The sequence below is a fragment of the Pipistrellus kuhlii genome, unplaced genomic scaffold (genome assembly GCF_014108245.1).
Source record: "Pipistrellus kuhlii isolate mPipKuh1 unplaced genomic scaffold, mPipKuh1.p scaffold_m20_p_2, whole genome shotgun sequence".
NCBI lineage: Eukaryota > Metazoa > Chordata > Mammalia > Chiroptera > Vespertilionidae > Pipistrellus > Pipistrellus kuhlii.
In genome coordinates, this window is record NW_023425515.1 from 90,737,405 (window position 1) to 90,762,729 (window position 25,325).

Sequence of the window (25,325 nt, forward strand, 5' to 3'; positions counted from 1 at the left end):
GGCTCCCTTAGCACCTGGGAGCCAGGCGTCGGCCCTGGTCCTCACCACTGCTGCTGGTTGCCATCTGCTGGGTAATTAGTGGGGCAACTGGGATCCTGCTTGCACCCACCTTGTCCTGGCACCACCAGCTCACCTGCCTATTGGGGCTGGCAGGGCTTCCACTGCCGCCCACTGCCAGCACCATGTCACTGGAGCCCATCATGTTCCATGCCACCCCCTCGTGGTCAGCACACATCATAGTGACTAGTTAAACTCCAGGTCTCCCTATTGAACTCCCAATCAAAGGACTGCCCGAGGGGACAATTTGCATTTTAGGCTTTTATTATATCAGATGTTCTCTTATAGTATGGGTCTTGATTCTGAATTCCATCCTAACCACAACCCAAGTACCTAGATTGTTGAACTCAGTAATCCATCAGACACCTGGTGCCATCCCTGCAGCCTACAAAAGTTTATCTGAATCACACAACCAGAAAAAGTCAACTTTTACCTTAATTGAACCTGTTGATTATATTTTTGCATCTATAGTAACATACTTTGGAAATGTCAGGTAACTTCCATTTTCCCAGACTTTTCAGGGCACAGCCATTGCACCAGGGTGCTGCTTTTCTTGGCCTGGAGCTGAAATACAATCCAGATGTTATCTCTAGGGAAGAAAGGTCAGGGATTCAAACCCAATGACCAGTGATATGAAAGGTCAGGAATCCAAACCACATGACCAGTGATATGCCAAGGAAGAAAAGATCACCCTGGGGGTAAGGTCTCACTCCACAGTTGTTTGTCCATTGCTAGGCACCTGAGACTTTCCACCCTGGTGACCTTCTGTACTTGGCCTATAGTCCTTGCTCTGCTCATGTCTGTCTAACTGCCTATCACATTACCATGCATATTTCTACCAACATTCTGTTCATGACCACTTAGGTATTCCCTAAAGAGATTTAGGTTTTCTCTACAGCTCTTTTCCAGCTGGACTCTGATCAGAAATGCCTTCAAACATTCATTCACAGCAATGTAGGCTTTTTCTAGAATGTACTCCAAACTCTCCCAACCTCTACCCATTACCCATTCCAAAGCCACTTCCACATTAACAAGTTTTTGTGGACAAAAAAGGGGTTCTGCAGAAAGTATCCTCTTGGATGATCTGATAATAAATTATTAACTTGTCAGGTCATGGTGAGTAGACATGCCTTATACTTCTTTAGTAAAAACTTTGTCTTTGCCTTAAGCAAGTCCTGTCCATTGTTTCTGTGTATTTACGTTAACACACTTTTGAAATGCCTTTTTTTGGAACCTCTCAGAAGAAAACCAACCTCAAGAAAGCACCTAAACTCATCCTAGCTGGGAATCTCCATTGGTTAGAGCATCATCCTGATGTTGTGATATGCCAAGGTTGTGGGCACAAACAAGAGTCAAACAATGAATTCATTGTTTGGAAGTGGAATTTCCACTGTTTGGAGTGGAATTTCTCACTCCCTCTCTCTCATTCTCTTCCCTTCTCTCTAAGCATCATCCTGATGTTGTGATATGCCAAGGTTGTGGGCACAAACAAGAGTCAAACAATGAATTCATAAATAAGTGGAATTTCTCACTCCCTCTCTCTCATTCTCTTCCCTTCTCTCTTCCCTTCTCTCTAAGCAACAAGTGAATAATCTTGTTAGCTCTGCTAATCTAATTCCCACCTTGCTTTTTTCCATTCCATGCAACCTTCACTAAATTCCCACTTTAATTCCAAATGCATAAAAGAAGTTGCACAGTCATTCTTAGAAGCTTTTTCTTAGTCTATTGAGATCTTGCTTCCAGATATATCCTTTGTTTGCCTCAAATAAAGTTTTATAAAAATTCTCTACAGCTTTGTACATTCTTACTTTGACATCTTTTTTTCAAATTTAATTTCATTTTAAAATGTTTATTGTTAAAAGTATTACATATGTCCCCTTTTTATCCCTATTGACCCAACCCCCATCCTCATCCCCAGCCTTCACCACACTTTTGTCCATGGGTTATGCATATTACTTTTTTTTTTTTTTACACATCTTTACAGAACCATCCTTCACTTCTTTATGTTGTGTTTTAGTCCATTTGAATAGTTATAACAAAATATCACAGACTGGGCAGCTTATAAAGAACAGAAATTTATTTTTTGCAGTTCCAGAGGCTGAGAAGTACAAGATTAAGGTGCTAACATAGTCATATTCTAGTGAAGGAGTATTAAATATAGAGTGCTGGCAAAATTGGTATTCTTACAGAGAAAAAGCAAACATTAAAGATTATGTCTATTCTACAGTATGCAAAAATATCAATTCAGATGTACCAAAAATTAAAAGTAAAAAAAAACACTATAAAATCTCATAAGAAAATATTTAAGATTATCTTTAAGAATCTCAGGGAAGGATTTTTAAGTAAGATCTAAAAATCCACAAGTCATGAAAAAAATTCACTATTTGCATTAAAGATTAATAAACTATTTACATTACACTTTTGTTTATTGTAAAATACAATTTAGAAATTAAAATGAACCCAAAACTGGTAGAAACAGTCCCAATAAATATAATCAACAAAGAGTTAGCATCCAGAATATTTGGAGAACTCTCCAATATTAACAAAGCAAATGTAATCAAGTATTTAATTCAGGGATGGGAAACCTTTTTCTGTCAAGGGCCATATAGATATTTATAACATCATTCTCAGGCCAAACAAAATTATAAACTTAAAAACTAGACTGCTATATTTGATCAAACATTTAATTAATTCACTCCTAATGCCTTGGCAAAGCCAGACCAAATGATTTTTCAGTCTGGATACCCCCTAACCCCTTTTATTTTGAATGATAACCTTACTGGACAGAGTATTCTTGGATTAAGTCCCTTGCTTTGCATTACTTTGCAAGTTTCCTTGCATTCCTTATTGGTCTGATTTTTTTCTGTTAAGAAATAATTTGATAATCTAATGGGAGATCATTTGTACATAAATGTCTGTCTCCTTTAGAGCCCTTAACATTTTCTCTTTATCATAAAAATTTCCCATCATAATGTTTTAGTGTGGGTCTTTTTTGGTTCATTTTGTGTGGGATTCTCTGTGCTTGTGTGACTCTTTTCTTTCCCACATCTGGGAAATTGTCTGATACTGTTTCCTCAAAAAGATTTTCTAACCCTTGTTCCTTTTCCTGTTATTTGGCACCTTTTTTTTTTTTTTTTATATATGTTTCTTTTTTTTAAATATATTTTATTGATTTTATACAGAGAGGAAGGGAGAGAGATAGAGAGTTAGAAACATCGATGAGAGAGAGTCATCGATCAGCTGCCTCTTGCACACCCCCTACTGGGGATATGCCCGCAACCAAGGTACATGCTCTTGACTGGAATCGAACCCGGGACCCTTCAGTCCCCAAGCTGATGCTCTATCCATTGAGCCAAACTGGTCCCGGCCATATGTTTCTTTATTTCATGTTCTTCCAAAGCTCTCAGGCTCTCCTCCTGTCTTTCACTTTTTTCTCAAATTGTAGATCAGTTTGGATGTGTTTTGCTTCCCTGTCTTCTAATTTGCTAATTTGGTACTCCACTTCTCCTAGTCCACTGTTGAAACATTCCATGGTGTTTTTTATTGCAGCTATATCAATCTTTATTTTTTCTTGATTCTTACATAAGTTGTTGACTTTTTTCCCTCCATCCAATTTATGAACTGTATGATCTTTATTCTGAATTCTTTTTCTGACACATTGCATGACTCCATTTCACTTAGCTGTTTTTCTGGTGATTTATCCTTTTCTTTCCTTTGGGGGTTACTTTTGTACCCATTTTTGTTCTCACTGAAGGATCTAGATGTTGAGTTGTGCAGTGGCTGCTCCTTGGGTGGCAGTTGGTCCTTGGGTGGCAGAAACTCCTCAGGCAGTCATGATAGCAGCTTCTCCTCATTTTGCAGAGACTTGTCTATTGGGCGCTGTTCACAGTATTGGTGGCTCCTCTGGCTAATGGGGGGAGGCTGCTCATAAGGCTTCTGTTTCTCAGGTGGGGTTAGGATTCCCATAAGGCTGCTGTTCCTCAAACATGGGAAGGATGCTTGCAGGGACTGCCACTACTTGGATGGGGCCAAGCTGCTTGTGCCGCTGATGCTTCTGGGACAGGGGTGGGCTATTTGTGAGCTGCTGCTCCTTGGATGAGGGTGGGCTTCTCACGGGAACTGCTGTTCTTCAGATGAGGGCAGGCTGCTCATGTGGCTGCTGCTCCTTGAATGGGGGGGGGGGGGGCTTCTCACGGAGCTCCTGCTCCTCAGATGAGAGCAGGCTTCTCCCACAGCTGCTGCTCCTCAGATGGGTGTGGGCTTCTCATGCAGCTGTTGCTACTTGGATGGGTACAGATTGTGTGTGGCTGCTGCTTCTCAAACAGAGGTGGTCTGCTTGCATGGCTGCTGCTCCTTGTGCAGGGGCAGGCTGCTCCTTGGACCAGGGTGGGCTGCTCTTACAGCTGCTGCTTCTCAGACAGGTGTGAGCTTCACGCACAGCTGCTGTTCCTTGGTTGGGGGGGGGGGGGGCATGCTGTTCACACAGCTGCTGCTCCTTGAATGAGGGCAGGCCGTGTGATGCTGCTAGTCCTTAGCTTGCAGTGGGCTGCTTGTGAGGCTGCTGCTCCTCAGAGGGAGCTAGCTGCTCACATGTTTTCTGCTCACATGGTCTCAGTACCCTGGGCTAAAGCATTGGTCCCATTAGATGGGGATGTGCTTCAGAACTCACAGGAGCTTATGCCTAGGGTGGATGAAGTTTTAGTGACCGTGGGACCACAGCTGAGGTAGCAGGTTCCTATCAGGGTTGACTGTAGAGTGCGAGGTGTTATCTTAGTGCACTCTGGGAGGAGGTGAGGCTTATGTCCCAGTCACAGCAGCTCCCCCCTTCAAAAAGGTGAGGACTCTGAGGAAGAGCTGGCCACTCTGGGAGTGTTTGCAATGGTAGCATAAGCTGCCTAGTTAGGCGAGCCTGGTTAGCCTTTCCCTGGAGGTCCTGCAGGATCTATCTGTGCTTTACTCCCACACACACACAAACTCACTCCACACAGCCACACTCTCCTCTTTTACTCCCTCATTCACTCATGCTCACTCCCTCTTTGCCACCTTCTTCCTGCCTCTGTAGTTAGGTCTGGGTGTTATTGACACATTCGTGGATGAAGTCTCCTCTCCTTGTGTCTGGTTATGTGTCTCACTCTCTAACAGATTGGTTTCACAAGATCAAATTCACCTTGAGAAGACATGACATAAAGAGAACAAAACCTGAATGTACTCATAACACCAATAACCCCAGTATAAGTAACCACCAGAGAAAAGAGAATTAGCGGAGAGAAAAGAGAGCACAAATGATATCGAAGAGAGAAAAATGGTATGAAAGAAAAGGAAAGAAATAAAAAGGAAAAAATATATAGGGAGAAAACACCAGAGAACAAACAGGTAAGCCAAAACATATAAACACTAACTTCCCAGTAAAGAGGATGGGGCAGAAACTTACATACAGAAAGTAAGGTTAAGAATTGGATGAATATGGGGAGGACTTCAGTTCAGTATAGAGGAAGTAGAAAGAGGATGAGTGGATAAGAAGAAAGAGAAGAAAATAATAATAATAATAATAACAATAATATTTTTTAAATGATTAAAAAGTAGGATAAAAATAAAATAAATTTGAATGATGGAAAATAATAAAAATAAAAAATAAACAAATGTAAAAAGGAAAATAAGGAAAAAAGAGATAACAAAATAATAATAAAATAAAATAAAAATGAAAAAGTGAAGTGTCATTCCTTTGGCTGGTTTAAGGTACCAATCTTCTATATTATCTGTGGCTTCTCAGTTTCCTATTGTTGGGACTGAAGGCCTCTCTTTAGGCCAGTCCCTGTGGACTCTCAGGGACTATTCAGATTTTTATTTCTATTTTTGGAGGGGGGTTATCCTTTTAAACACTCAGGGTGTAGTCTGGGTGTGGCTGTATTAGTTGCCTGGAGATTGAAGGGAGGGACTATCTCTTCAAGACAAAATGGTTACTTAAGTACCACATGTGTCAGGTATGTCTCAGCACTAGACTCGAGGCCACCTCTCCCAGACCCTCTTCTCACCCCAGCCTTTCCCCAGACTCCACAAGTCCACACCTCCTCTTGCACCTCAGTCCATATCTGAAAGGTCCTATGAACTAGGTTTAGTGTAGAAAAGCCAAGATTAAAAAGGGGAAAGAGCTATGCCTCTGTGAGCCCCTCTCCTCTGGGCATGGCATCTTGAAGGGGTTCAGTTTGTTGTGACTATGGCCCCAGATCTAGAATCTCTTGCCACCAATAGTCCTATAGACCTTTTTTCCACAGTCAGACACAGTCAGGGACATAGCTCAGTGCTCTGAAGTTTCCCTCTGACCCTCTGGGCTCAGAGATCTCGCAGTTCTCTCCATCCCATATCCCTGATTTTACCATTCTCCAGGCATCCTCTGTCCTTCCTGGCTGCGAATAGTCTCACCAGCTGTGTCTACTTTGCCAATTCTGGATGGATGTTATTCAGTTTAGTTGCTCATTCTATCTGCTCTGGAACAAGGCTCAGGACACATCTGCCATTTTGTCTCCCTGGACAGACTTTTTAGGTGCCCACAGTCAGGGAGGCTGGAGTCTCATTGTTTGTGGGTTCGCAGTTGAGGCAGCTGGTCCCTGGGCGTTGTGGTTGTAGGGTCCTAGGAGGTATCCGAGGTCTTCCTGGTTGAAGGTAAGGCTGGGCTTTTGATCACAGCTGACCTCCCCTTCAAGATGGCATGGTCTCTGCTACAGAGCCGGCTGCTCCAGGAGAGATTTCAGCAGCAGTAGAGACTGCCTGGTCAGGGGAGCCCTGTCTGCCAGTCCCCAACAGTCTTATTGAATATAGCTGTCTCTCACTCACAAAAAAGACACTCCCCACACGTGACACACTCTCCTGTCACTCACACACTATCTTGCAGCCTGCTGTCCTGGCAGGCAGCGATCTTGGATCCGGCATTGGCTAAAAGTTTTTTTTGTTTGTTTGTTTGTTTTTGGGGTTTTTTTGTAAGTTCCTATAAGAGAGAGTTATGAGAGTCAGACTCTGAGGGAGATTGAAAGATGCTATAGTGCAGGCTTTGAAGATAGAAAAAGTATCCACAAGCCAAGGAATTCAGATGGGAAAGAGGCAAACAGCATCTGTATTTTTTAAAATTGGGTAGTGATAAGAAGCTAATAGGAAATCATTGAGCAAAGAGACACTACTTCCAATTTCCTCTTTTCCTATGAATATTCTGTGGATATTTCCACAGAGGTGAAAAAAAATTTTTTTTAATTATTAGCCCTGAAAAGGGCAAAGGGATGGATGAAATTTTTTCCCCTAGAGTCTCCAGAAGAAATGCAGCCCTACTGATTTTAGCCCAATGACACACATCAGACTTCTGACCTCCAAAACTACATGATAATAAGTGTATGCTGTTTTAAGCCACTAAATTTATGGTAATTTATTACAGCAGTAATAAGAAATTAATTCAAGGGATAAGTTGGCTCTGCCCAGTGTATTAGTTCAACACTTAGTATTAATCCACATTAATATGTGTATTAGTAAAAGTTCTCTAAAGAAAAAGAACTAGGTGTGTGTGTGTGTGTGTGTGTGTGTGTGTGTGTGCGTGCGTGTGTGTAAAGAGAGATAGAGATGATTTTTGAGGAATTGGCTCATGATTTTGAAGCCTGGAAAGTCAAACATATGCATGGTAGACCAGCAAGCTGGGGACCCAAGAAAGACTTGATGCTCTTATTTGAACCTGAAGACAATGTGTGATTAGAATTTTTTTCTAGGGGAATGTCGGTCTTTTTCTCTTAAATGTTCACAACTAATTGGATGAGGCCCACCTACATTATGTTATTAATCTATTTGACTTAAAGTCTACTGATTTAAATGTTAATCTCATCTAAATAAATACCACAAATCTTTCAACTGTGTTGTTCTGTGTTACTTACTGTCCATTGTTGATACCTGATGGCCCAAAAGGACCAAAGAAACACCTACCATTACATGTACATTTTCAATAGCAAGAAGAGGAAGAAAAAATATAAAAGAGATGGTGCCCCTCCTTTTTAAAAGAGATTTTTCCCAAAGTGACATATTATACTTCAGCTTACACCGTATTGGAAACACCTTAGTCAGTTGGTTGTCTTTCCTTAGTTGCAAGGGAAATGTGTTTTTACATGGCAACACTGTGCCAGCTGTAAAAATCAGGGTTGTTTTACTAAAAAGAATGACAACCGTAGGGAATAAAGTAGCAATTTATTTTTTATTTTTTTTTTGCCCAGCTGGACTGGCTCAGTTGGTTGAGCATCATCCTGTGCACCTAAGTGTGACTAGGTTTGATTCCTGGTTAGGGCACATGCCTAGGTTGTAAGTTTGATTATAAGTTTGATCTATGGTCGGAACATTTATGGAAGAGAAACATAATTGATGTTTTTCTCTCACATCAATGTCTCTCTCTCTCTCTATTTTTCTCTCTATCTTTCTCTCTCTAAGCATGTCCTCTGGTGAGGATTAAAACATCACAATTTTTCATTTAAAGAGAAAATTAATATTTAAATTTTCACCAAAAAGAATAAATTAAAAAAAAATTAATTTCAGTATGGACCTGGTAGAAATGAAGTCCTATCAGAATTGTTTCCAACCTGAACCATCAGAGGGCAACAGTAAGAAAGTTCCTAAAATCTTCAGCAAAATTCTTCCTATAAGGAATGACAAACACTAGTTCCATTTTCAGCCTCAGCAATATTGACCTAAATAAGTCATAAGTTGGTTAGGAGCTCACGTAGACTAGACCAAAGCTGGGAACTTCCTTACAAGTACAATGGAAATCAGGAGTTGCTATAAAGGGTTTTTTATTTTTTGTTTAACCTATGTGAAGGACTCTGTAAGCATGGCTATCCCACAGGGCCATCAGCCCTTCTGCCCCCTCCAAGTATGTTGCCTTGTTTTAAATAAGTGATATACATGTAACAATTTTGTCACATTTCTAAGGGAAATATTTTTAGAGTATTTCTGATTAAGCCTCATTAAGTGCCTCAGTATTATCTCAACTTTGTTTCTGGGCATATAGTTCAAAACACTTACAAAACTGAATAATAGTTTCAGCTCTGGATATATCAATGCTTCTTAATGTACATGTGCTAGGTGCTCAAACATTAATAATGATCCTGGAGCAAGAGCATAAGAGTAGACAAAATGTAATCCAAGTATGAGTTACTGACAGTCCCTCAGTCTTGTGTGACTCCTTAAGGTCTTCTGATATGTCTCTGGGAGTTGGTTACTATAGATGATAGATAGATAATAGATAGATAGATAGATGGTTAGATAGATAGATAGATAGATAGATAGATAGATAGATAGATAGATGATAGATAGATAGATTATTAACAGATGATATATAGAACCTTCTGATACCACATAACTTGTGAGGACCATTATTCTCTGTCCTTGTTTTCAAGGATTTACATAAAGCTTATCTTTTTTCTTATTACTTCTCAGTTCAGTTTCTTATTACCTCCCATCTCTGGATTTTTCATCCCCCCATGCATAAGTTCAAACAATTGAACACTATTTTTTTTTATTAAATTATTATCTGTGTACATATTTTAACATTGCCTCCCCCCCCCCCCACTATTTTCTAATGTAACTACAAACACATTGCTTTGCAGAACAATTCTGTTTTCTTGTCCTCACTCTTCTTCCTTTAAGAATTTCTCTAGGACTTCATTGACCCAATCAGAAATTATCATCAAGGTATTTTGCTAAACAAAGGCAAAATTCAAGGTCTGAAAATAGTAGTCTTGCCTTAAACATGATCATAAATTCTTAGACGTGGCTTGCATACTTGCTTATTTCTATAGATGAAATATAATATTATGATTTATTTTTCTACTAACATGAATTAATACATCTCATGACAAAAAACAATAGTTATAATTTTTCATTTTAAATATATAATTTTCTTTATATGAGATTTTATATATAATAATTGATAAAAATTATTCTATAATAATGTAATATTAATACTTCATTTTAGGAATAATAACAACAATAATAATAAGTCTGTTATGTGTAGAGTTCCTGGCAGGTGTCATGTGCTGCTCTAGCACTTTGTATCCTTCACTCATTTAACACACAATGTAGATTATAAACATAGTGTTACTGCAGGATGATATGCTCCTTTAGGCATCTGTGTTCTTTGAGAAGTAAAATGACTTGCCTTGCTCCCTCCTGCAAAATCCCTCTGAGATTTCTCTGGCTGTCCATCTGTCCCTCTCAGCCCATGGCAGCTCAAAGAGTACATCTCCATTATCAGTAGATTTACTAGGTTTATGGTACTGCAAAAATTTTTAAAATATGTTTTTGTTGATTTTAGAGAGGAAGGGAGATGGAGAGAGAGAAATATCAGTAATAAGAAAGAATCATCGATCAGCTGCCTCCTTTCCCCCTCCCCCCCACCCGGTGATCCAGCCCTCAACCCGAGCATGTGCCCTGACTGGGGGGAATTGAACCATAATCTCTTGTTTCATTGGTCGATGCTCAACCACTGAGCAACACTGGCAGAGCAGTTACTGCAAATTTACTAGGTGTACCAGTTAATAATACAGATTTTGTAATCAAAGAAAAACACGATAATTTCAAGAGAAACCTCAAAAGTGCTTTATTCAAAGTAATGTCCATTGCTAGCTACACATTTCTGCATCTTTTTGATAATTTGTGGATACTGACCTAATAGAACTTTTCTTGTTTTGAGTCACACTATTCAGAAACCAAATTTTCCACTTCTTCATTTGTTTTGAAGTATTGCTCAGAAAATTCATGTGCCATTGATGGGAAAAAGTGGTAACCTGAAGGAGCAAGGTCTTATGAATACAGTGGGTGGATTAATACTTTCCAGGCAAGATCTTTTAATGTGTCTTTAACTGGTTTTGAAGTGTGTAATGGTGCTTCATCATGAAGCAAAATTACTTTGCAGTGTCTTCTGACCCATTCTGGTTATTTCATGATCACAGTGTGGTTCAAATTGATTATTTGTTGTCAGTAGCGATCAGTATTAATGGTTTCACCTATTTTTAGAAGCTCATAATATTCCACACCTTCCTGATCCCACCAAACGCAGAGCATTGTCTTCTTTCCAAAGTGATTTGGACTTGCAGTCAATGTTGAGGGTTGACCTGGATCAACCCATGATTTTGTGCATTTGGGATTCTCAAAATAAATCCACTTGTCATTGCCAGTCACAATTTGATGCAAAAAAGACTTTCTTTTGTGCTGTTGAAGCAACATTTTACTGATGACTTTTAGTTTTCCATTTGTCTTTCGTTCAGTTGATGTGACACCCATTTTTCTTCCTTTAAAATCTTTCCCATTGCTTGTAAATGATCGGAAATTGTTTGCTGAGCAATGTTTAATATTTCTGCAATTTGTTTTTGAGTTTGACATGCATCTTAATCCAATAATCCTTGTAATTGTTGGCCTTCAAACATTTTTGGTTGACCTGGATGTTCTTTTTTTTTCATGTCAAAATCATCACTTTTAAAGCATTTAAACCACTGTTCACAAGTATCCTGAAATGGAACGTGTTCACCCTAAGCTTCCCAAAGTATATGATAACTTTTTCTTTGAAATAATGAGTTAAAACTTCCCACAAATGCTCTTTTTGGGGCACGAAATTTGACATTTTTTTAAGTGTAAAAATATATATGATGTTAACACCTTCAGCAAGTTTGACATATGAAGTTTTGAAGCTTGCTGTTAATACAACAAAATAGCATACATATCAAAATGCATATATATATCAGCATATGTGTAACTCCATCTATTGAAAAAAATCAGCATAAAACTTGATCCACTCCACTCAGCCCACATCATCAGTCATCCTTTTTCTGAAAATTAGCATTCTGTTAATGTCTCTACCTCATGAAGTGGACATCCTAGGCACAATAGGGACACACTATTCAGTCAAGAAAAGGGGAGCTGGCAACTTCACTCTTCACCATTTCCGAGCACTGCCTTCCACCCCATGCCAATGCTGATGCTTTATTCTCGGACTGTCCTAATAGGAATATAAATTTTACTACCACAAGGAGCTGCCATGAGAGCTTGTTAAACAGGACAAGAATTAACATTTTCATTTAATATGCCCTCCCTTTGGAAATGCTTTATGACTGACTTGACATTTTCCCAGCAACCCATTCTCTTTTTTAGGGAAGTAGAAATAAAATACTTGACATTTACTTCATAGAGTGATTTGGAATAATACTAAGGTAAATTCTGAGATATTTCTCAGACCAGTTGGAGGGAATTAGCAGAATGCTCCCTTGTGGCCACACTTGTGTTCCCCTAAGAAGAGACACTAAATGGATATAGTCTGGAGAAGATGACTAAAAGCTGGGTAATGTATAGCAAGAACGTGTGTATTCCCTACTAATGACCTAATTTCTCTGAATTTGTGACCTTTTTGGGTGGGCTGGTAGACCTTTCACCTTATATAGTTTCTACTCCCTCAAAGGACAGCAATTTCCTGGGGTGAAATGAAACAAAACAGTTTCTTAGAACATTTTTTTGTACATTTAATTTACAAATTTGACAAAATTCTAGATTTCCTATTCTCTCCATTAAAAAAAAAGTGTTTGTATTTAAAAAAAAAAAAAAAAAGCTTGAAGGCCGAAGCCGGTTTGGCTCAGTGGTAGAGCATCGGTCTGCAGACTGAAAGGTCCCAGGTTCGATTCTGGTCAAGGGCATGTACATTGGTTGCGGGCCCATCCCTGGTAGGGGGAGTGCAAGAGGCAGCTGGTCGATGTTTCTCTCTCATCGACGTTTCTGGCTCTCTATCTCTCTCCTTTCCTCCTCTCTGTGAAATATCAATAAAATATATTTTAAAAAATAAAATAAAATAAAATAAAAAATAAAAAAAGCTTGAATACTAACTTAGATAAGCAAAAAAAAATTATCTAGACAGTACTGAGTGTATTCAATACCTGGCTATATTAAGGCATGGGAATACGCAACATAGCATCCCCATTAAAATATTTTACAAGCATTATAAACTCAATTATGTCTAAAGTATAACGCATGCCCCATCATGTCTCTGTGAATTCCTTACTATTCATCTGGTCATATGCCCAGAATGCTGGAAGTCTCTATTAATACCCCCAGTATTCAAGCCTCCATCAAGTTCTTTGATTTGACTTCCAAAATACCCTGAGATTTTTACACTTTTCCTCCCCACAGGCCTGCCTTAGGATAAGGTTCTCCTGTCTCTTGTCCTGTTTTGCATCTGTGATCCACATGGGAACCAAAATTACCTTGAAAAATGCAAATATGATTGTGGATTTTCCCTCTTAAAATCCATCAATGACTTTACATTGCTCTTAGGACAAATAACAAAGTCCTAATCACCCTCATCTAAACCAATTGCTGGTCTGTTGGAGTGTTGCTCATGTCCTAGTTTGTAGGAATGCTTCTGTCTTTGTGTACACATGTGGGTATGTGTTAGTATACTTTATAAAATAGTTATAGTAAAAATAGGAAATTGTCACCTTTTTATTTTACCCTATGTTTGTGTTGTTGTCCCATTGATTTGTGTCTTTCTTTTTCTTTCTTTTTTTGTTTTGTTTTGTTAATGCTCATCCGAGAATATTTTCTCTGTTGATTTTTAGAGAGAGTGGAAGGGAGGGAGCGAGACACACAGAGACAAACATAGATGCCAAAGAGATACTCGATTGGTTGCCTCCCATACAGGCCTGATGTGGGGGGCTGGGGACTGCAACCAATGTACCTGCCCTTGATCAGAAATGAACCTCGTACTCTTCAGTCCATGGCTGAGGCTCCAACTACAGAGCCAAATGGGCTAGGGCTAATTTGTGTCTTAATACCAGAGAAACATTAATGTCACTGAAAATTAATAGTTATCCTCTGGTGTCCTTTCAGGATCCTGCAGATAAGTGATTCACCTGCATCAAGTTCAAGCTCAGTGCCACACAAGCTGTTTTCAGCTTCCACTGGCTACTGAGCATCCTTCTATGGAGAAACCTTCTTGTCCAGAGCTTTAGCTTCCAGACAGTGCTTAATCATTGCAGTTGCAGTTCCTGGGCCGGCGCTTGTTTCTGGGTGCCTAGGGCTGCTTCTCAAGGGTAATGGCCCTCAACCTGTTAAGGTATCCCCTCCCTCTTTGTAATATCCGGTCATAATATTAATGGCTCAAATGTGATGCCACATGTAAGAACCCTGATAAGATCTGACTTAATGAAAAGCAAGCAGAGACTTTCTTCTGAGAACATATGTCTTCTGAGAAATTCAAAGCAAATTGGAGACAGCATGTATTGTAAAATGTCTAAGGAAAAGAAAAAGTTCTAAATGAGAACATTTATCATCATCATAGATTCATGTGGGCTGTCAAGACACAATAAAGATTTTAACTCATTTTGTCTCTGGCCACCTTTTCCACAAGGACCTTCATTAACAAAACTCATTGCTTGACCTGTTTTTGCTCAGCCACATTTTCCACCATGGAGGACAGGCTGTGAAATATATCTTTTCAAATGGGTGTCATTGATTTTAATATACCTTTAATAATATTACAGCTTAGTTTTTTAATTACTTATACTTTTTGATACTTCCACCCTCCAGCAATTTTATCTAATAAATCTGATAAGTGCAATATACTCTGACACCCAATAGATATTGGACATACAGCATGTGCTAGGGAAAGACCATTTTCTCTGTGGTGAACTCACAGATGGGTCAAAGGTGTACCTAAAGGAATCCAGTCACTTTGGCCTGCTGTCCACAGATGGAAGAGTCTTTTGTAGGCTCAGCTGCAGTGATACATTCTTCTTGGTTTTGTGGAAGCACCACCAGAATCTTTGACTTACTGTTTAGGTGACAGCTTCATTCTGCCATGAGCAAGTTCTGCATTGTCTATGTTGGTCTTATGCAACACTCTTCTGTGCTTTGCTCACTCTCAGTGCTTATCATTAGTATTTACCTTCTTATATTTCAGTTAATTCCATTTGTTTGCATTTAGCTCACTATTTCAGGTTGAATTGTGTCCCTCCAAATTAATATGTTGAAATGCTAACACACACTCTCTCAGTCTGTGAGCTTATTTGGAAATAGAATTGTTTCTGATGTAATTAGCTAAGTTAAGACGAGGTGATCCTGTAGTAGGGTGGACTCTTAATCCAATGTAAAATGTTTTCTTACAAAAAGGGGAAATTTGGACATACACAGTCCAGAAGGAAGCTAATGTGAAAACAGAGAGAACAATATCTATAGCCAAGGGATACCTGAGGCTACCAGGATCTAGGAGAGAGGCAAGGAATAGATTCTCTCACAGCCCTTAGAAAGGACTACCACTGCCAATCTTTTTTTTAAATCCTCACCCAAAGATATGTTTTCCATTGTTTTGTCAGAGTGGAAGGGAGGGATGTTGGGGGAAGGGGAAAGAGAGAAACATCAATTTGTTGCCTCCTGCATACACCCCAACCAGGATTGAACCTACAACTGACATTAGAACCCTTGACTGGGAATTAAAACACAAGCCTTCAGTCTGTGGGCCAGGGCTCTAACCACTGAGAAAAACTGGCCAGGGCCTAACACTGCCAATCTTGATTTCACAGCTAGCCACCAGAACTTCCAGACAATAAACATCTATGGTTCTAAGCTATCCCTCATGGTACTTTGTTAAGGCAGCCATAGGAAATTAATACACCCACCAATGGATAAATTTTGTAAGGATAAAATTTAACTTTATTCATCTTTGTAATAATCATGAGGTAGTTACTCAATAAATGGCTTATTAAACTTAATTATTCAAGAGGTAAAGAATAGCAAGTCACAAAGCTAATCTGTTGAAGATTAAAACTGGACAATGGTAAAGTATGAACTCTTCCATTACTGGGGAGATGGGATGGAGAAGGGAAAAATACCAAGGGACAGATATTTTATCAGGGATGGTTCAAGTCTATAGTCAAGAATGGCAAGCAAGTCTTCATAAGTCCTCTTGATGTGTGCCTTACAATATTGGGGAAGTAGGCAAGTAGGCTCAAAGAAATCATGCAAGGCCGAGCCCTAGGACTGAGTTTACATTTATTCAGCTATTGTACAATGGGATAAGAAATTCAAGAACATAGTGGTGTGCCTCAAGGAAAACAGTGCTCTCTCTGGAGATAAAGTTATTGCAAAAATTGGGAAGTAGGAATTTTCAGGAGTTACAGAAGACACTGTGGACACAGAAGAAAGTATTGGTACTGAGAAACTGGAATTCTTCAGAAAATCTCACATGTTGGATACCAACACATGGAGTACCTGGGAAGCCTCACATTGACCTGATGTTGAATAAGGACCCATTTTGCACTGGGGGTCCAGCTAAAGACAGGTCTGTTTCAGATGGTCTTTGAAAAGCTCTACTTTCATCTGGCCAGCATGGCTCAGTGGTTGAGAATCAACCTATAATCCAGGAGGTAACAATTTGATTCTAGGTCAGGGTGTGTGCCCTGATTGCCGCTTGATCCCTAATGTGAGGCATGCAGAAGGCAGCCAATCAATGTCTCTCTCATCAATGATGTTTCTATCTCTTTTTCTCTCCCTCTCTGAAATCAATAAAAATATATTTAAAAAATAAAAAATAAAATGCCCTAGTTTCTACAGGGTTACAATTGACTTACCAAGGTCTGGGATAAAGTACTTTGATATAGTCCACCTACTTTTGGTGTCAGTTCACATCTAGTTAAAGAAAATAACTCTAATTTTAAACTAGTGATTGACTCAAGAAGTTGCAAAGTGGCTGATCCTATTATGAAAACAGCTAATAGGGATTTTCCATTAGGCCCGATTTCCATTTTTTAAAGTTTGAATTACTTGCTAAAATGACCACTCAGGAGTCTTAGTTGAGGAGTTGCTTCTCACTTATGACACTGGCCTGGCCCCATCATTTATGCTTCTGATCTTGGACTGAAAGTTTAGCATGGAACAAACTGATTAAATCTCTTCATTTTCCTTAACATTTTAAAAATTCTTTTCAAGTAGGATATAGAATAATGTTGGCCAAAATTGCTTTAATTTACATATATCTAAATGCAAATTCTAAGACTAAATTCCAGAGAAAAAAATTATAACTGCCCTACTTGAAACAAACATTTGCAGTGTAAAAATGTCTAGATGGAAATAAAGCATGGCTAAGCCAGATGGACCGTGAAGTGACATAACTAATAAGAGTTTTGTTTTTTTTTTAAAGCAATTGATTTTATTATTTTTGTTAACAAGTGAGGATCATAGAAAACTTAAAAATATAGAACATTATAAAGAAAAAGATCACCCATAATTGCACTACACAAACACAGCAACTGTTGAGATATTTCAGTTTTTTTTCTCTGTGTGGAACATCATTTCCCCACCTCCTTTAAGATTTAATCAGAGCCTCACCAGCAGGATTAGAAGGAAGGCTCAGGAATGCTGATCTCCATGGTGCATGGAAGTCGGATGAAAGGAGGTTTTACAAGAAGTTTTATGTGGTCTTTTGCAATCAAGAATATTTTGGAAAGGGACTTTTTTCTTCATTCCACACCGATCACTTCAATTATCTAACTTTTTAGAGACAGACATAGGGATATTTGATATGGTCTCTCAGTCCATGGTTTTTAATATTTAGCCCTATCGCCCCTTTTTATCCCAACTCCTCACCACACACTTGCACTATTACTTGTAGGTTGCACAATTACTTGTAGTTGGATGTCACCATTGATGCATTTGTCTCCATTAATGAGGAACCTGGAAAAAAAAATTCCAGCTACTTCCCAGTGATGGAAGAAGATCCATAAACTTCTTAACATTTCTTCTGTTTCCATCTCCTCTCCTCTAAAAATATTTGATTTCTAGCCATCACACCCTGCAACCTGTCATAACCTCTGGGAGGCTGGGTGGAGGTGGGAATAGGGTTCACTGATTGTCTGGCAACTTCTACTTTGGGCCCTACCACAAAACCTTAGCTGAGATAAGAAAATACAGAGACTGGATGATCTTTTTGAAATGGCAAGAAAAAGACACACAGGAGTAACCCTAACAGATAATTTGTTACTAAATATATTACATTTTTAAATATATTTTTATTGATTTCAGAGAGGAAGGAAGAGGAAGAGAGATAGAAAGATCAATGATTTAACAGTTGCCTCCTCACGCCCCCCACTGGGGATGGAACCTGAAACTCAGTCATGTGCCCTGATGGGGACTCGAACTGTGACCTCCTGTTTTATAGGTTGATGATCAACCACTTAGCCACACAGACTGGACTGCCATATATTTTTTGTATAACTAGGGTGATACTATATATACAATTCTAAATTTTATGTTATATCTATATTATAATTAAGCATTTTTGAATATTGTTAGAAACTCTAAGCAAATGTGATTAAGAACCACATAGGATTTGAGCACTAGTGTGCATTTATCCATGTAACATGGCAATAGGCAATGTAAAGTAGGAGCCATGAGAGCAAGTTGTGCAACCACACTGTCTGGATTTTAATCCCAGCACTGCCACCTATTACTAACATAATTTAGGTAAGTAAACTTCACTGAGCCTCAGTATCTTCATCTATAAATGGGCATGCTAACAATATGTATTTATGTTGTGAAAATTAAATGAGCCAATATATGTAAAGCACAGAGAAGAGTGATTTGTGCACTCAAGAAATCCTGACTATTGTTTCAGTACATTGCCATGCTGTGTCATTAAGATATGGGCTTTAGATAGCAGGCCCTCAGTTGGAATCTGAGCTGGGTAAATTACCTAGCTTCTCTGAACTTCAGCTTTCTTACCTATAAAATAAAAATAGTTGCACATCTTTTCAGAGTTCTTGTACCAATTAACTCCAACATTAAAGGTAAATCCTGCAGCACAATTCCTGGCATAAATGAAGTGATCAATACATTATAACTTAATTTTTCCACATCCCCTATGCTTGAAAGAAAGCCTTTAAATAGTAAGCACTAAAAAAATACTTGTTGAATACATGTCTATTGATTGAAGAGCTGGTTCATTACATAATTATGTTCATATAAATGTTTATATAGATTTGAAAGAATGCACATTAACTTACCATGTGGAATAAGATTGGTGAGAGTTAAAGTTTACAAAGATAATAAATTTACATTTTACTTTTATTATTTAAAAATAATTAAAACTACAAAATAAGGCAAGAACTGGGTCTAGTAGCATCCTTGGTTTAGTAGACCATCACAATTCTACAAGTAGCATGAAGGAAGAAGTTGAGTGGCATATTTTTTCCATATCTTTCTAAGATATTTTATTTTTGTTAGTGTATGCTTAGTTTCTGACTAGTCCTTTCTTATCTTATATCTTTGACTTTCTCACTTAAAATCCTTGAAGATTACTCATAAAGATCTTTGAATAACATTATAACCATGATTTTGAACTCTGTATCCAGTAGTTTGCTTGTTTCCATTTTTTTCATTTGTGACATGTTTCTTTGTCCCCCCATTTTTGCTGCTTCCCTGTGTTTGTTTCTATGTGTTAGGTAGAGCTGCTATGTCTCCTGGAATTGATAGAACGACCTTGTGTAGTAGGCTTCCTGTAGGGCCCCGTAGCTCAGCCTCCCATTCTCTGAGCTGGGCACTCTAGGTATGTCCCTGTGTGGGCTGTGTGGACAGTCTTATAGTTGAGCCTTGATTGCCGTTGGTGTCACTGAGAGGAATTGACTGTCAGGCCAGTTGACTGTGGGGACCAGCTGTGATTACAGTTGGAGAGCTGCTATGCAGGAGACACTCCTATGGAGCAGGATTTGCTTCAGTGGGACTTTGGTTCTCACCGATTCTGACCCTTGAATGTGTCACTTATTGATGTGTAGGGTTGTAATCTGCTATATCTGAAGCTGTCCACCAGGTGCACTGGCTCTGGGGCCTCCAGAGAGGTGCAAAGTCAGCCACTGTCCGGGACCACCCAACAGGAGCTATTTATATTGGACTTGAAGGTGCCCAGGTGAGGCTCAGGTGTAAAGCAAAGCAAGCTTTTTTTTTCTTTATTATTAATTTGAAAATTTGAGCAGGTCACATTCCAATGAGATACAGTTTTATACTCACTTCCATGGCTATAATAAAAATAATTAAAAATAATGTATTAGGGAAGATGTAAAAAAATTGAATCACTTGCACATGGCTGATGGGAATGTAAAAGGTTTCAGCTGCTATGGAAATAATTTAGCAGTTCCATAAAAAAGCTAAACATGAGTCCAGCTGGTGTGGCTCAGTGGTTGAGCATTGACCTATGAACCAGAAGGTCATGGTTAATTTCTATGTCAGGGCACATACCCAAGTTTGTAGGCTCAATCTCCAGGCGGGGGGTTTGGGGGAGGGGTGGACTACAAGAGGCAACCAATCAATGATTCTCTCTTATCATTGATGTTTCTATCTCTCCCTTCCACTCTGAAATCAATAAAAATATATTTATTGAAAACAAAAGCTAAACACAATTACCATATGAGCCAACATTTCTATGCCTTTGTATATGGGCAAAAGGATAGAAAAGAGGGACTCAAAAAGATACTTGTAAGATAATGTTCATTGCAGTATTATTCACAATAGACAAAAGGTGAAAACAGCTCTAGTGTCTCTCAACAGATGATTGGATAGACAAAATGTGTTATCTGTACTAATAAAAGGGTAATATGTTAATTAGACTGGATAGACTGGATTTCTTTCAGATATCCTTCCAGACAAAGCCCCCCATTAATGAATTTCATGCCCCAGGCCACTAGTATACATATAATGGAATATAATACAGTCATACAAAGAAACAAAGTTGGATAAACCTTGAAGACATTATGCTAGGTGAAATAAACTAGATACCAAATAACAAATATTGTATAATTCCATTGGTATGAAATTTCTAGAATAGACAAATTCATACAGACAGAAAGTGGATTTGATATAACTAGAAACTGGGGGAGGGGAGAATGAAAAGTTACTGCATAATGGATACATAATTTCTGTTTGGGGTGATAAAAAAATTTCGGAGTGCTAACTTTGGCAGCACATATACTAAAATTGGGAGAATGCGAAGAAGATTAGCATGGGCCCTGCACAAGGATGACATCCAAATATGTGAAATGTTTCCAAAACAAACTAACAAAAGTTTTGTAAATTGATAATAGTGAGGGTAGTACATAATTTTGAATGTAATTATTGCCACTAATTATACAAATAGTGAAATGGAAAATTTTATGTTATGCTATATGTTTTACAACAACAAAATTTCTAATGCAAGGAGCAACTGCCCCCCGCAGTTGCATAAGGAAAAACTGCCCTGTGAGCAGCTGCTTCCCAAGACAACCTGAGGAGCAGCTGCTGCCCACAACTGTGAAAAACAGCTGCCTCACGACCATGCAAGTAGCAGATCCCACCTGCAACTGTGTGAGAACAGCCACCTCATGACTACAAAAGAAGTGGCTGGCCCACGAATGCCTGAGGAGTAGCTGCCTCCTGCGACTGCACAACCCACCACCAAGTTAACAACTGCAGACATGGATCCCATGCCACTTGAAACATAGATCCTTCAGTGAGAGTAAAAATGGGGAGACAGAAGAACAACTCCAAAGGAAAAAAAGGAGGATTCACCAAAAAAGGAATTAAATGAAACAGAGGCATGTAATATGTCACAAAAATAATTAAGAATAAGGGTCACACAGTTTATAATCCAGATGGATGAGAAAATCAACAACATATGTAAGAAGCAGGAAGAAATAAAAAGTGATATAACAACAATAAAACAACAATTGAAAGCTTTCTACAATAGACTAGGAGAAGCAGAGGATCAAATCCTAGCTAATAAACGAGTAATATGCAGATTGACCACCACTCCAACACACAAGATGGCTGCCCCCATGTGGTTAAAGATCCTGCCCTTACATGGACACAAGATAGCCACCACACGATGGCCAGCAGGGGAGGGCAGTTAGAAGCTATCAACCCTGTAGGGGAGAGCAGTTAGAGGTGGCCAGGCCAACAGAGGAGGGAAGTTGGGGGCAAACAGGCTGGCAGTGGAACAGTTAGACATCAATCAGGCTGGCATGGGAGTGGTTAGGGAGTGATCAGTCTGGCAGGCAGAAGCAGTTAGGGACAATCAGACAGGCGAGCAGTTGGGAGCCAGCAGTCCTGCATTGTGAGAGGGATGTCTGACTGCCCACCAGGATCAAGTTTAAATGGGCAGTTTAACATTCCTCAAGGGGTCCCAGATCGGAGAGGGTGCAAACTGGGCAGAGGGACACCACCCATCCCATACATGAATTTTATGCACCAAGCCTCTAGTGTACAACAAACTGATGAACAAAAATAGAACCAGAGTCATAGAAGAATCAAAAAGACTGTCCAACCTAGGAGGGAAGGTGGGCAGTGAGGGCGTATAAGATCAACTAAAGGACTTGTATTCTTGCATATTCATATGAGTATAACCAATGGAGATAGATGGGGGTGTGAGAGGATGTGCAGGGAAGTGGGAGTGACTAGGGAGAAGTCAATGGGGGGTGGGGGAGGAGACTTATGCAATATTGTAAACAACAAAGTATTTAAATTAAAATAAAAAGTAAAATAACAAAATAAAATTTTTTACATAATAAATAAAAATATATAAATATATGACCTCCAATTTAAACTTTTTAAAAGGCTATACATTCACATTGTGAAAAAATTAAAGAATCAAACAATGAGAAACTTCACTCTTGCTTCTGAACCCATCCATCTTGTTTCCTTTACCACTTATGACAGATAACCACTATTATTTCCTTGAGTATCTTTTCAATATATTTTTATGCAAATACCAAGCGAAAATAAAAATGAATGATTATTTTCTCTTTCCATATAAACATACACAGTTAACCCTGGAACACTGGTTTGAACTGTGTGAGTCCATTTGTACACAGATTTTTTTTTTAATAAATAACTGCAAATGTATTTTCTCTTCCATAGGATTTTATCATTTTCTTTTCTATAATTTATTTTACTCTAAGACTACAGAGAGAAGACTGCCTTTACCCAAAACTCATGCCACCCCAACCAAAAATAACTCCCTACACACCCAAATTTAGGATATCTGCAAGCAGATTTCTCCACAGGAAGAGGCACCTGCCTCTATTGTGTATCATGGGGATGAGGCTGGAGAGAATTAGATGAACTCTATTCCCCTAATCATCTCCCTTCCACTCACCCCAGGCTGAAAAATGCCATTAGTCATCCATTTCTTTGAATTCTGGAAACTTTGGATTACTAGAGGAACAAATATAAATGATATCTAAATGCAGAGTATCACAAAAAAGTGTATGCACACTTTGAATAATTATTAATTTCAATGGGTTAAATTTTTAAAAAGGCACATCAATTGAGCTATCATCTATTAAAGTATATACAAACTTTTCAAGACACCTGTATATAAAAAAAATGCCAAACTGTACACATAAAAACCTTAAATAAAAAATGTACTGATAGCCAAGACCGGTTTGGCTCAATGGATAGAGCATCGGCTTGGGGACTGAAGGGTCCAGGTTTGATTCCGGTCAAGGGCATGTACCTTGGTTGCGGGCATATTTCCGGTGGGGGTGTGCAAGAGGCAGCTGATCGATGACTCTCTCTCATCGATGTTTCTAACTCTCTATCTCTCTCCCTTCCTCTCTGTACAAAGTCAATAAAATATATATATTTTTTAAATGTACTGATAGCTTTTTTTTTTTGTCTACTGCTATTGGCAAAAACAAAATTTAGCATACTTTTTAGTGACTATTTGAACAACTAAGCAGCCTTATAACATTGTTGGTGGTGGATATAATCCTGGTGGAGGGGAATTAGGAATGGTTTCAAACATACAAATGTAATCATTCTTTGATTACAACAATCCAAATTTTGGGACTTCTAGTAAAAACTGCACATATAAACTAAAAGTACATAAATTATACATTAAAAATTCTAAATATCGAAAATTCAAAACAACTCAAGTTCTATCAGTAATGAGCTTGTTAAATTAACTATAGTATATTTACACAGTGGAATATTATACAGCAGCTCTTTATATACTAGTATGAAACTATCTCTATAATATATCTTTAAATAGATAGATAAAAGACATAGAGCAATGCATATTTTAATACATTTGACCCTTGAACACAGGGGTTAGAAATGCTGATCTCACCACAAAAAATCTAAGTATAATTTTTGACTCCCCCAAAACTTAACTACTAATAGCCTACCATTGACCAGAAACTTTACTCATACATAAACATTTAACTAACACATATTTTGTATGTTTTTGTAACATTTGTGTGTACACACTTTAACAGATGATATCTCAATTGATGTGCCTTTCTTTTTAAATTTAACCCATTGAAATTAATAATTATTTGTTGGAGAGCACAAGAGACTTTGTTGGAAAGTTTGTAAGGAGGACATTCTGAGAAAAGGGAAGTGTGTGAAAGGCAGCCTGCCTTGTTTATTGGAATTCCAACTTCGGGAAACAGGGGAGTGTTGAAGGTGGTGTCCCTAATTATTCCTTACCCTTTCCAAACTTGTCTGTGTATCTGCAGACCAAGGTGTTTACTGGAATCCTTGTGCTAAATCTCTGAGTTCCCTTGCCTAGAGGACAATGTAAACACACATATCCTCCCAGGATTACTCACCCTACTGATTGTATCTAAAGTGTATCTAAAGATAAAATTTCCAATAAAGGCCTAAGGAGGCAGGCAATAGAGGCTGCTCTGTCCACTAGAGCCCTCTCTTTCAGTCAAACTGTGTCTAAGTAATCCGTTTATCCATTGTTCAGGAGCTGCTGATCAGTCCCGGCAATTATTCAAAGTGTGCATACACTTTTTTGGAATACCCTGTATTTGGAGATCATTTATATTTGTTCCTCTATTAATCCAAAGTTTCCAGAATTCAAAGAAATGGATGACTAATGGCATTTTTCAGCCTGGGGTGAGTGGAAGGGAGATGATTAGGAGAATGGAGTCCATCTAATTCTCTCCAGCCTCATCCCCATGATACACAATAGAGGCAGGTGTCTCCTCCTGTGGAGAAATCTGCTTGCAGATATCCTAAATTTGGGTGCAAAGGGTATTACTTTTGGTTGGAGAGGCATGAGTTTTTGGGGAAAGTCAGTCTTCTGTCTGTGCACACTGGATCACAATTAGTCTGAAAAGTGGGCTGTGAGTCAATAAGCCTAATAAAACTACTTTTAATTTCTATCAATCTGTTGAAGCAATTTCCAAAGAGCCATCTTCTAAAATCTCCTCAAGAAAGATGATCATCTGAGT

General features: G+C 38.7%; 1 non-coding gene across 1 annotated transcript; it reads left to right on the forward strand.

Annotated features, from left to right (window-relative positions):
* Positions 1-21,048: 21,048 nt before the first annotated feature.
* Positions 21,049-21,155, forward strand: LOC118725030. The gene has a single exon (XR_004989794.1). It is a non-coding gene; the product is annotated as a U6 spliceosomal RNA (small nuclear RNA).
* Positions 21,156-25,325: the final 4,170 nt, after the last annotated feature.